Source organism: Heteronotia binoei, chromosome 4 (genome assembly GCF_032191835.1).
Source record: "Heteronotia binoei isolate CCM8104 ecotype False Entrance Well chromosome 4, APGP_CSIRO_Hbin_v1, whole genome shotgun sequence".
Classification (NCBI taxonomy): Eukaryota; Metazoa; Chordata; class Lepidosauria; order Squamata; family Gekkonidae; genus Heteronotia; species Heteronotia binoei.
In genome coordinates, this window is record NC_083226.1 from 183809620 (window position 1) to 183823030 (window position 13411).

Here is a 13411-nt window from a genome sequence, read left to right on the forward strand (position 1 = left end):
CCGCTCTGAGACTCTTTGGAGTGGAGGGCGGGATATAAATCCAATATCTTCATCTACCTCACAAGGTGTCTGTTGTGGGGGGGGGGGAGGGAAAGGAGATTGTGAGCCGCTCTGAGATTCTTCGGAGTGGAGGGCAGGATATAAATCCAAGATCTTCATCTACCTCACAGGGTGTCTGTTGTGGGGGAGGAAGGGAAAGGAGATTGTGAGCCGCTCTGAGACTCTTCGGAGTGGAGGGCAGGATATAAATCCAATATCTTCATCTACCTCACAGGGTGTCTGTTGTGGGGGAGGAAGGGAAAGGAGATTGTGAGCAGCTCTGAGACTCTTCGGAGTAGAGGGCAGGATATAAATCCAATATCTTCATCTACCTCACAGGGTGTCTGTTGTGGGGGAGGAAGGGAAAGGAGATTGTGAGCCGCTCTGAGACTCTTCAGAGTGGAGGGCAGGATATAAATCCAATATCTTCATCTACCTCACAGGGTGTCTGTTGTGGGGGAGGAAGGGAAAGGAGATTGTGAGCCACTCTGAGACTCTTCGGAGTGGAGGGCGGGATATAAATCCAATATCTTCATCTACCTCACAGGGTGTCTGTTGTGGGGGAGGAAGGGAAAGGAGATTGTGAGCCACTCTGAGACTCTTCGGAGTGGAGGGCGGGATATAAATCCAATATCTTCATCTACCTCACAGGGTGTCTGTTGTGGGGGGGGGGAGGGAAAGGAGATTGTGAGCCGCTCTGAGATTCTTTGGAGTGGATGGCGGGATATAAATCCAATATCTTCATCTACCTCACAGGGTGTCTGTTGTGGGGGAGGAAGGGAAAGGAGATTGTGAGCCGCTCTGAGACTCTTTGGAGTGGAGGGCGGGATATAAATCCAATATCTTCATCTACCTCACAAGGTGTCTGTTGTGGGGGGGGGGAAGGGAAAGGAGATTGTGAGCCGCTCTGAGACTCTTTGGAGTGGAGGGCGGGATATAAATCCAATATCTTCATCTACCTCACAGGGTGTCTGTTGTGGAGGAGGAAGGGAAAGGAGATTGTGAGCCGCTCTGAGACTCTTTGGAGTGGAGGGCGGGATATAAATCCAATATCTTCATCTACCTCACAAGGTGTCTGTTGTGGGGGGGGGGAGGGAAAGGAGATTGTGAGCCGCTCTGAGATTCTTCGGAGTGGAGGGCAGGATATAAATCCAAGATCTTCATCTACCTCACAGGGTGTCTGTTGTGTGTGGGGGGGGGGGAAGATAAAGGAGATTGTGAGCCGCTCTGAGACTCTTCGGAGCGGAGGGCGGGATATAAATCCAATATCTTCATCTACCTCACAGGGTGTCTGTTGTGGGGGAGGAAGGGAAAGAAGATTGTGAGCTGCTCTCAGACTCTTCGGAGTGGAGGGGGGATATAAATCCAATATCATCATCTTCTTCTTCAAATCAGGCCTTGAGTCCTACATTTAAGATTGGCAGCTCCAGGCTGAGAACTGCCTGGACATTTGGGGATGGAGGATGGGGAGAGCACGGTTTGGGGGAGCTGAGGGATCTCCGCTGAGCCATCAAGTGCACCCTCCAAAGCAGCCATCATCTCCAGAGGAATGGATCTCTGTTGCCCGGAACCCTCCAGTCCCCACCAGGAGGCTGGCAGCCCTTCCCACCCTTCTGCTCTTCTCCAGGAGAAATGCAGCAGCCTCCACTTGCTGCTTTCCAAAGAGACACAACACCGGTTTTCAGAGAGCAAGCCGACGGGCCCCTTCCTCCAGCCCCAGCCCCATTCAAGAGCGCGCTAATTACCCCTGTTGCTAAGAGTAGGCCGACGTCACTCAACCTGAGTCACCTGCCAGCAACCCGAAGGCTCTTCTCCCTGATCCGGCTTCAGATTTCTGGGGAAATTTCCCCTGCATTTAATTCAGCTCCCGGCTCACGTGCTGGCTGTCTGTTCTCCCCACCCCCCACCCCAACGCAGAGGCACTTAGTCCCTGCATACAGAATGGATTTTCTGGGAATTTGCAAGTAAATCCATTCATTAATTTGGGGCTTTAAATTAATTAAAGGACCTGAAGTCTTTTTAAGGAATTTAGCATCTGTGTCAGTCTCCATAATAGAATACACCAGGCTCCGAGGGCTTATTTGGAATTTTCTGCTGTCATGGCCTGAGGCTGCCATCAAAGCTGAAGGTTACTCATTATCATCTTTAACTCTTTTAGCAGAAAGGTAATGTGGAGGGACGGTGGCTCAGGGGTAGAGCATCTGCTTTGTAAGCAGAAGGTCTCCGGTTCAATCCCCGGCATCTCCACCTAAAAAGGATCCAGGCAAGTAGGCGTGAAAAACCTCTGCTTGAGACCCTGGAGAGCTGCTGCCAGTCTGAGTAGACAAAAACTGACTTTGAGGGACCCAGGAGGGTCTGATTCAATAGAAGGCAGCTTCATATGTTCATATGACTAAGGGGAGGGACGGTGGCTCAGTGGTAGAGCATCTGCTTGGTAAGCAGAAGTTCCCAGGTTCAATCCCCGGCATCTCCACCTAAAAAGGGTCCAGGCAAGTAGGCGTGAAAAACCTCCGCTTGAGACCCTGGAGAGCCGCTGCCAGTCTGAGTAGACAATATTGACTTTGATGGACCGAGGGTCTGATTCAGTAGAAGGCAGCTTCATATGTTCATATGTCTAAGGGGAGGGACGGTGGCTCAGTGGTAGAACATCTGCTTGGTAAGCAGAAGGTCCCAGGTTCAATCCCCGGCATCTCCACCTAAAAAGGGTCCAGGCGTGTAGGCGTGAAAAACCTCCGCTTGAGACCCTGGAGAGCTGCTGCCAGTCTGAGTAGACAAGACTGACTTTGATGGACCGAGGGGTGTCTGATTCAGTAGAAGGCCGCTTCATAGCTTCTTATGCTTTTGGAAAGTTACCAAGATGTTCCCTAACTGAAGCCACAGAGAACCAAGTCTTTCTGTTCTGGAAGATCTTGAGTTTTAGTCTTGGAGAAAATCTGGGAATCAGAACTTGAACCCAGGACCCCCAGGCAGCTTCAGTCTCTGCACTGTTTAGCTATGCTGTAAGCAACTACTTTCTTACAGTTTGCAGTTTGAGGGACTCTGAATTCAGCACCCAATATTGAAACTCATGCTCAGTAACGCAGTGCAGGAAACAGTTGTTAGTTTTGCGTATTTTCTAAGACTGTCCATGAGCCTCTTTATGTTCAGGCTGGCCCCACTGGTGGACCTCCTGATGGCACCTGGGGGGGGGTTGGCCACTGTGTGACACAGAATGTTTGACTGGATGGGCCATTGACCTGATCCAACATGGCTTCTCTTCTGTTCTTATGTCTGGGGCGGTGTTGCTCTGTATTCTTGGTGCTGGGGGGGGGCACAGTGGGAGGGCTTCTAGTGTCCCGGCCCCACTGATGGACCTCCTGATGGCACCTGGCTTTTTTGGCCCCTGTGTGACACAGAGTGTTGGACTGGATGGGCCATTGGCCTGATCCAACATGGCTTCTCTTCTGTTCTTATGTCTGGGGCGGTGATGCTCTGCATTCTTGCTGCTTGAGGGGAGGACAACACTGGGAGAGCTTCTAGTGTCCTGGTCCCACTGGTGGACCTCCTGATGGCACCTGGATTTTTTGGCCACTGTGTGACACAGAGTGTTGGTCTGGATCCAGCATGACTTCTCTTATGTTCTTATGGGGAAGAGAACTGGATTTGAATCTGGGACCCTGGAATTTTGGTGGATAGAATATTCAACCTCATGAAGCTGCCTTCTACTGAAGGTCCATCAAAGTCAGTATTGACTACTGGTCCATCAAAGTCAGTATTGACTACTGGTCCATCAAAGTCAGTATTGTCTACTCAGACTGGCAGCAGATCTCCAGTTTCTTAGGAAGAGAAAGGTCTTTCACACCACCTACAACCTGGGCCTTTTTAAAGTAGAGATGCCAAGGGCTGAATGCAAAGTAGATACTCTCCCACTGAGCCATGGCTCTTCTTCTCAGTTTGATGCCTCTTTTTCTTCAGCATACTTGTATTCTATACTGCTGAAACAGAATGATATCAGATGAAGGTGGTTGAGTTCAAGAGTGGGAAAATGGTCTCCAAACTGTGCTGTCCCAAGCTGGAGCAGACAAAGGTCAATCAGATGTTTCTGCGCAAGGAGGCTGTATCTCGCACATGCTGCCACCACTCTGGGTTAAGGGTTCCCCTTGAGAACGCCCAGATTCCCCTCCCAAGCCCTTCAGGCGTCCTGTAGATTAGGCCAAATAATAGGCGTAAGGAACAGGCAGAGGGAACAACAACAAAAAGGTTCATTTTAGTGCAATATAAATTAACAAGGTGCATTAACCAGTAAAAGGGCGAAGGGAAAATAAATGGCCTAATACGTCTCTCTACAGTCCCTACTGTCTCAGTCAGTACTGGGCCTATTCACCCTTCCTCTAAGGGTGAGGCTCTCTTCCTTGCAGCAGCCCTCATCAGCTCTGCCTCCTAGGAAAAGTACACCCACTTCCTGGGCTTGGTCTTTATATATTCTCTTCCCAGGCCCCACCCCTCTCTGGGCCTGTTTCCCTCCGAAACCCTCGCTACCCAATCAGAGGGACAGAGGGGATCCTGGGAGATGTAGGCTCTTCCCAGTACTCCTAAGCAGGCTTCCCTGGGCCTGCAGGCCTTGCTAGGCCCAGAATCATGACAGACGGCCAGAGGGTTGGAGCATCTTTTCTTACGCAGACAAGGCTTAATAATAGGGTTGCCAAGTCCAATTCAAGAAATATCTGGGGACTTTGGGGGTGGAGCCAGGAGACTTTGGGGTGGAGCCAGGAGACATTGGGGCAGAGCCAGAAACAAGGGTGTGACAAGCATAACAAAACTCCAAGGGAGTTCTGGCCATCACATTTAAAGGGACAGCACACTTTTTAAAATGTCTTCCTTCCATAGGAAATAATGAAGGATAGGGGCACCTTCTTTTGGGGCTCATAGAATTGGACCCCCTGGTCCAATCGTTTTGAAACTTGGGGGGTACTTTGGGGAGAGGCACTAGATACTATACTGAAAATTTGGTGCCTCTACCTCAAAAAATAGCTCCCCCGGAGCCCCCGAAACCTCCAGATCAATTCCCCATTATACCCTATGAGAAACGATTTCCATAGGGAATAATGAAGACGTTTCCCTCTCTCCACACACACACACCCCTTCTCGCAAATCTGATGTAGGGGATTGCCCTCTCTACTCACCAGCCAGCTTATTTCAGCAATGAACACAGACACAGAAAGTTGAAGCCTTTCACCACCTCCAGAGGTGCAAAGGCACATGGTCCTTTGGGGCGGGGCAGGAAGCAGCCTGGGAAAGCTCCAGCTGCTGCGATGGAGCTGGGTGGGAAGGGGAGGGGCAAGGAGAAGCTGCTGCGATCCGAGGTGAGAAGGGAAGGGAGGAAGAGAAGCATTGGGGATCGGTGGGAACGGGAGAGGAGAAGCTGCTGGGATCGGGGCTGGGTGGGAAGGGCTGCCATTCTCCCCGCTTTCTGAATTTTTGGCCAGCGGGGGGGAGGAGGCTCCAAATCGGGGGTCCCCCGCCCAGGTGGGAGATTTGGGAAGCCTACTTAATAACCTGTGGCTTTTCCTTCAGACATTTCCAACTTTTCATGGTGAAATGTCCTTCTCCTGTGGGAAGGAACTTGTTGGCTCTGAGTGTGTCTGCTGATGGGCACAGTTTTGACAAACATGTAGATGAACAGCAAATAGCCTCAGGAATGGAGACTCTCACGACCGCTTCCCCAGCTCACCTTCGTTAGGGAGGCGTCTCTAGCTCAGGAAGACCTTGAAAAATTAAAAGTAATTTGTGTCTATCCAATTTGCTGAGTGTTTGGGGTATAGTCAAAGACGGGGAAGCAATCTCTGAGCCTCCACTCGTCTCTGTTATATACAACCCCCAAATCTAATACTCCACAGGAATTACGATATTTTGCAATATCGGAAATATGTTAGAGTTGAGAATATATCGCTCTAATTTAAGATAATGCATTTGCAGCACGTGACGGTATTAAGGCGAAAATGGATGCTTTCAATCCTCTCTAGATTGAAAAGTTTCAAATTAGATTGGCTCTTGCAAACTTGGGAGCGAGGGGGAGAAAAAAAAGGCTATAAGATGAGAAACAGAACTTGATGGTGGAATTATTGCTCATAAAATGTGCATCTCCTCAAATATATATAAAAGAACAGAGAAAGGGGGTGGGGGGGCAGGTTGACTGTAGAGGCAAAGTCCATACTCCCAGTGGTCTTCTCAAATCCACAGGGAGGTGGGGCCTTCTCTTGCCCTCCGAAGTGACCTTGAGAGATGGGGAGGGGGAATCGGGGCTCTGAGCTCAGTTTTGTCCCCCCCCCACACACACACACACACATCTCTGCTTGTGCTCGGCTCAGGGGTCTGCGTTCTGTTTTCAGGAGCAGTGCCCTCCAAAAAGAGAAGTCCATATGGACCACAGGTTAGAGCCATAAAGTTTCCAGCTCCTGGTTGGGAAATACCTAGAAGTATAGGAGTGGAGTGTGAAGACTGTGGCGTTTGAGAAGGGACTTCAGCTGGCTATAATGCCATAGCATCCACCCTCCAAAACAGCCATTTTATCCTGGGGAATTGATGGAGAGGCTCTGTGGTAAAGTGGTTAGGAGTATTAGATTAGTATCTGGAAAACCCAGGTTTGAATGGGCAGTCTTCACAGTGGAGGACGGTAAGCAGTGGGGTGCTGCAGGGCTCGGTACTGGGTCCCATGCTCTTTAACTTGTTCATAAATGATTTAGAGTTGGGAGTCAGCAGTGAAGTGGCCAAGTTTGCGGATGACACTAAATTGTTCAGGGTGGTGAGAACCAGAGAGGATTGTGAGGAACTCCAAAGGGATCTGTTGAGGCTGGGTGAGTGGACGTCAACGTGGCAGATGCGGTTCAATGTGGCCAAGTGCAAAGTAATGCACATTGGGGCCAAGAATCCCAGCTACAAATACAAGTTGATGGGGTGTGAACTGGCAGAGACTGACCATGAGAGAGATCTTGGGGTCGTGGTAGATAATTCACTGAAAATGTCAAGACAGTGTGCGTTTGCAATAAAAAAGGCCAACGCCATGCTGGGAATTATTAGGAAGGGAATTGAAAACAAATCAGCCAATATCATAATGCCCCTGTATAAATTGATGGTGCGGTCTCATTTGGAGTACTGTGTGCAGTTCTGGTCGCCGCACCTCAAAAAGGATATTATAGCATTGGAGAAAGTTCAGAAAAGGGCAACTAGAATGATTAAAGGGCTGGAACACCTTCCCTATAAAGAAAGGTTGAAACGCTTAGGGCTCTTTAGCTTGGAGAAACGTCGACTGAGGGGTGACATGATAGAGGTTTACAAGATAATGCATGGGATGGAGAAAGTAGAGAAAGAAGTACTTTTCTCCCTTTCTCACAATACAAGAACTCGTGGGCATTCGATGAAATTGCTGAGCAGACAGGTTAACACGGATAAAAGGAAGTCCTTCTTCACCCAAAGGGTGATTAACATGTGGAATTCACTGCCACAGGAGGTGGTGGCGGCCACAAGCATGGCCACCTTCAAGAGGGGGTTAGATAAAAATATGGAGCAGAGGTCCATCAGTGGCTATTAGCCACAGTGTGTGTGTGTGTGTGTGTATATATATATATATTTGGCCGCTGTGTGACACAGAATGTTGGACTGGATGGGCCATTGGCCTGATCTAACATGGCTTCTCTTATGTTCTTATGAATCCCCGCCCATGTATGGAAACTCACGGAAACCTTGGGCCCGTCCATCTCACATATTGCCATGATAGATAGAGAGTTCCAAGCAGACCAGCTATATTTCCGGTGGATCAGCACAGTTCCAAGCAAGCTTGGGGTTATCTCTTCACAAGCTTCAATAAACTGGGGAGGGGGCCTGGAATCAGTTTTTTTATAGGCTCTTTGGACTCCAGAGATCAGCAGCCTCGTTTGCAAAATGCTGTTGACTGTGAGAAAAGAGTCCATCAGCTGTCCCATCTTGACAGAGAAAGGAGAACTTTTTTCCAGAAAAAAGGAAGATGCAGGATTATGTCCTGGGATGAACGCAAGCCAGGATGGAGAGGGGGAAATGAACGGTACCAGGGCTGGGGGGTTGAGAGATGCTTGTAATGACCAGGAGTGGGTCAGCAACCTGAGTTGCAGAAGACAGCGGTTCAAGAGTTTGACCTTGCATTAAGCCTGACTTTACCAGTACGAAGGACACAACGCCCCTCTGTAAATTGATGGTGCGGTCTCATTCGGAAGACTGTGTACAATTCTGGTCACCGCACCTCAAAAAAAAAAAGATATTATAGCATTAGACAAAGTGCAGAAAGGGGCAACTAGAATGATGCAAGGGTTGGAACACTTTCCCTATGAAAAAAAGATTAAAATGCTTGGGGCTCTTCAGCTTGGAGAAACGTCAACTGAGGGGTGACACGATAGAAGTTTACAAGATTATGCACGGGATATAGAAGGTAGAGAAAGAAGTCCTTTTCTCCCTTTCTCACAATACAAGAATTTGTAGGCACTCTATGAAATTGCTGAGCAGTCGGGTTAGAATGAATAAAAGGAAGTCCTTCACCCAAAGGGTGATTAATACATGGAATTAACTACCACGGGAGGTGGTGGCAGCTACAAGTATAGACAGCTTCAAGAGGGGAGTGGGTAAATATATTGAGCAAAGATCAGCAGTGGCTATTGGGCTATTGGCCTGATCCAGCATGGCTTCTCTTATGTTCTTATATCTGGAGCACTGTTGCTCTGTATTCTTGGTGTTTGGGGGAAACACTGGGAGGGTACTTCTGGAGTTCTGGCCCCACTGATGGACCTCCTGATGGCTGCTGGATTTTGGCCGCTGCGTGACACAGAGTGTTGGATTGGATGGGCCATTGGCCTGATCCAACATTGCTTCACTGATGCTCTTATGTCTGAGGCAGTGATGCTCTGTCTTCTTGGTGCTTGTGGGCGGGGGGCACAGTGGGAGGGCTTCTGGAGTTCTGGCCATGCTAGTGAACCTCCTGGTGGCACCTGGGTTTTTTGGCCACTGTGTGACACAGAGTGTTGGACTGGGTGGGCCATTGGCCTGATCCAACATGGCTTCTCTTACGTTCCTAGAAGGTGGTTTATATGTTCACTAAATGTACATAGAGGGGATAGTTGCCAACTCCAGGCTGGGGAATACTTGGAGATTCGGGGGTGGGGCCTGAGGAAGGCGGGGCTTGAAAGAGAAAGGATTTCAACTGGTTGTGTAATGCTATAGAGTCCACCTTCCAAAGGAGCTGGTTTGTCCCAGAAAATTGATCTCTGTCATTTGGAGAACAGTTGTAATCCCAGGAGATCTCCAGCCACAGCCTGGGGGTCGTTAACCCTATGAGAGAACAACGTTGTCTCCCTGGCCTAAGCGCCAAACACCCAGGGCTTTTTTTGTAGCAGGAACTCCTTTGCATATTAGGCCACTCCCCCTGATGCAGCCAATCCTCCAAGAGCTTACTGGGCTCTTCTTACAGGGTCTACTGTAAGCTCTTGGAGGATTGGCTGCATCAGGGGGAGTGGCCTAATATGCAATTGAGTTCCTGCTACAAAAAACGCCCCGCCCCATCTGGACATTCAGCTGCGTGTAGACAACTGGCCAAGAGGCAGTTCTGGCGGGGAGGGGCCGGCAGAGATCTGAGTCTTCCAACAGTCCCTCTTTTCTCCCCCAGAAGCCATGCTTGCTGGTGCCTGTGTGTCTAGAGGCTGTGCTCTTCCCCAACCCATTGAGGCTTGCCCCAAGGAATCTCAGGCACCAAAGTGTTGTTGGCCACTGTGGCAGATGTGCCCTGCTGAGGAATGCAAGTGCTTTTAAAGCAGCGTGAATTAATGTTTCTCTTGGGCAGTGAAGATTTTATTTTCCAAAAGCTGCTTGGAGAAAATGCCGAAACGTGATCTGGGTGGAAGCGATCAGTGAGAATCAGTGCTTTGCGGAGCTCCCCAGCCACACTCTTTAGCCTTCACCGGATCTTCGGCCAATTCCCCACTTGCCTTAGCCCACTCTCTCTCTCCTCTTCTCTGTGGGGCTTCCTTCGGCTTTCTCACAAGGCTACAACTCGCTCTGCCTCTTTCGCGCAGCAGACGAGATCCTCTAAAAACCGTTTTCTGTTTGCCGCGCAAAAGAGGTGATGCAAATTGCAGTCCTGGGTTCAGCTTGTGTGAAAACTGATGGAAGCCCCAGGGAGAAGAGGAGAGTGGGGGAAGGCTAGTAGGGAATCAGATCTTTACCATTGAAACCCAGGACTGTTACGTGCAGTGGAGAACTGGCCAGTATGTCAGCTTGCCTGATGGCAAGTGGGCCTCCTTAAACAAGGGAGGGATGGTGGCTCAGTGGTAGAGCATCTGCTGGGTAAGCAGACGGTCCCAGGTTCAATCCCCGGCATCTCCAACTAAAAAGGGCCCAGGCAAGTAGGTGTGAAAAACCTCAGCTGGAGACCCTGGAGAGCAGGGGAGGGAAGGTGGCTCAGTGGTAGAGCATCTGCTTGGTAAGCAGAAGGTCCCAGGTTCAACCCCCAGCAACTCCAACTAAAAAGGGTCCAGGCAAATAGGCGTGAAAAACCTCAGCTTGAGACCCTGGAGAGCCATGAACGGGGCTGTGGCTCAGTGGTAGAGCATCTGCTTGGTAAGCAAAAGGTCCCAGGTTCAACCCCCGGCATCTCCAACTAAAAGGGTCCAGGCAAGTAGGTGTGAAAAACCTCCGCTTGAGACCCTGGAGAGCCATGAATGGGGCTGTGGCTGAGCAGTAGAGCATCTGCTTTGGAAGCAGAAGGTCCCAGGTTCAACCCCTGGCATCTCCAACTAAAAAGGGTCCAGGCAAGTAGGCGTGAAAAACCTCAACTTGAGGCCCTGGAGAGTCATGAATGGGGCTGTGGCTCAGTGGTAGAGCATCTGCTTGGGAAGCAGAAGGTCCCAGGTTCAATCCCCGGCATCTCCAACTAAAAAGGATCCAGGCAAGTAGGCATGAAAAACCTCAGCTTGAGACCCTGGAGAGCCAAGAATGGGGCTGTGGCTCAGCAGTAGAGCATCTGCTTGGTAAGCAGAAGGTGCCAGGTTCAATCCCCAGCATCTCCCACTAAAAAGGGTCCAGGCAAGTAGGCGTGAAAAACCTCAGCTTGAGACCCTGGAGAGCCATGAATGGGGCTGTGGCTCAGTGGTAGAGCATCTGCTTGGTAAGCAGGAGGCCCCAGGTTCAATCCCCAGCATCTCCAACTCAAAAGGGTCCAGGCAAATAGGTGTGAAAAACCTAAGCTTGAGACTCTGGAGAGCTGCTGCCAGTCTGAGTAGACAATACTGACTTTGATGGACTGAGGGTCTGATTCAGTATAAGGCAGCTTCATATGTTCCTTAGACAATATGTTAAAAAGGTTAGTGACATTTTAGTAGCTTGAAAATATATTAGAAGTTCCCGTATTATTACTGCAATGCAACTAACATTTATGTTGTATTCAGGGTTGCCAGCCTCAAGGTGGGGGCAGGAGGAGAGAGCCACACAGGCATTCACGTTAGATCAACCTCAAATCCTTAGAAATTCAGTTATTTATATAACTAATCATTCATAGAAAACGCAGTGTATCACAAAGTGCAAAGATAAACTACTCCCGAAACAACCATTCCTATATTGATGTCCAACAGTTTGTTCCTTGAAATTGGAGTCGGGAAGGGGTGTGCAGTGCTGTGGAAACAGAGTCCAGCGCTCCAATTCTTCTCTGTTAGCCGATATCTGGATTGAATGCAGCAAGGCAGTAAGATGCAACAGGAATGCGCTAAATGCCCTGTTTCACGCGAGGCTTCAATGAGCTGAAGTTTGCTGGCTTCAGTTCTCCCAGTTTGGTATTGGGGCAATTTGGGCTCTTGGTTCCTTCAAGATGAAAGCAAGATATTCGGTAGGAACTAAGTATACCAGCTGAAGCTCATAGGTATTGATTATATCTGGTCTTCTCAGGGACAGCAAGGAAGAAGTTGGTGCTCAAAGGTTTGTTGGAATATCATATTCTCTCAATGGTCTACTGAAGATGAAGTAGTAAAATCTCAAATGATGAAATGGGCAATTAATGTTAATAAAGAAATATAGATGGAAACATGGGAATACTTGTGGAAGAACTCTATGAAAATTTCGACATGTTATAATATTAAAGAAAAATGTTATAAAATGATGTATAGGTGGTATATGACTCCTAGAAAGTTAGCAAAAATGAACAGTGAGATGCCAGATAGATGTTGGAAATGCAAAAAGCATGAAGGTTCTTTCTACCATATGTGGTGGACTTGTGAAAGAGCAAAACAGTTTTGGCAAATGATTCAACAAGAAATCTCTAAAACTTTGGGATATGAATTTAAGAGAACTCCAGAGATTTTCCTATTGGGATTACAAATGGAGAAATTTCCAAAAGAAGATAGAACTGTAATTTGGTACTTGCTTTCAGCTGCTAGGACATTATATGCGCAGTTATGGAAGCAAGATAAAATGCCAGAAAAATGGGACTGGATTGTAAAAGTCATGTCATGGAGTGAAATGGATAAACTTACAAGAATCTTGAAAGACTATGATTTAGCGGGATTTAAAAGGGATTGGGATAAATTCAGAAGATATATAGAAAAAGAATGGAAAGTAAAAGGACATTGGGTGATTTTTGAGAATACCACCTAGATTTTTAGGAGAAGAAAGAAGATGAACTATAATAACTGGGTGGGACTTTATAAAGTATAAGAAATGTGTTTGTTTATTTCTCAGCAAAATCACACACACACACACGCACACAGGCTTCTCTTATGTTCTTATGTGTGTGTGTGTGTGTGTGTGTGTGTATATATATTTAATTAAGATTCTTTTAAAGTTAAAGATACCTTTGATATTAGAATTTTAGGTAATTGGCACCGGCGGAAGTCAAGATTTGGGGGGAGGGGAGGTGGGGAAAGTGTAATGTATGGGGAAGGTAGTAAGTGTTTATTAATTTTTTTTTAGTATTAGATATGATTACCATATATTACCAAATAAAGTTGTTTAACTACAAAAAAGGAATATCATATTCTCTCAGCTTCCATCGCCTAGAATTGCTATTTCAATACGTTCACTGCATTTTCTATGAATGATTTGTTATATAAATAATTGAATCTCTAAGGATTTGAGGTTGATTTAACGTGAACGCCTGTGTGGCTCTCTCCTCCTGCTCTACCTTTTCATGTTACTCTGTTTGGTTGCCATAGCCTCCAGGTGGGGCTGGGAATCTCCCACTTTTACAACTGATCTCCAGCTGGCAGAAATCGGCTCCCCTGGAGAAAATGAAACCTGTATTTACATTTAGTGTCTACTGTATACTGCCAGTAATATGTACAATATATGTACACTGTGAATACTCAATATATCTATTTATTTTGCAAAA

General features: G+C 47.8%; 1 protein-coding gene across 1 annotated transcript in view; it reads left to right on the forward strand.

The window, feature by feature from the left end:
- Positions 1-13411, forward strand: part of CNTFR (ciliary neurotrophic factor receptor) — a 761181-nt gene that overhangs the window by 669896 nt on the left and 77874 nt on the right. The window lies entirely within an intron of this gene.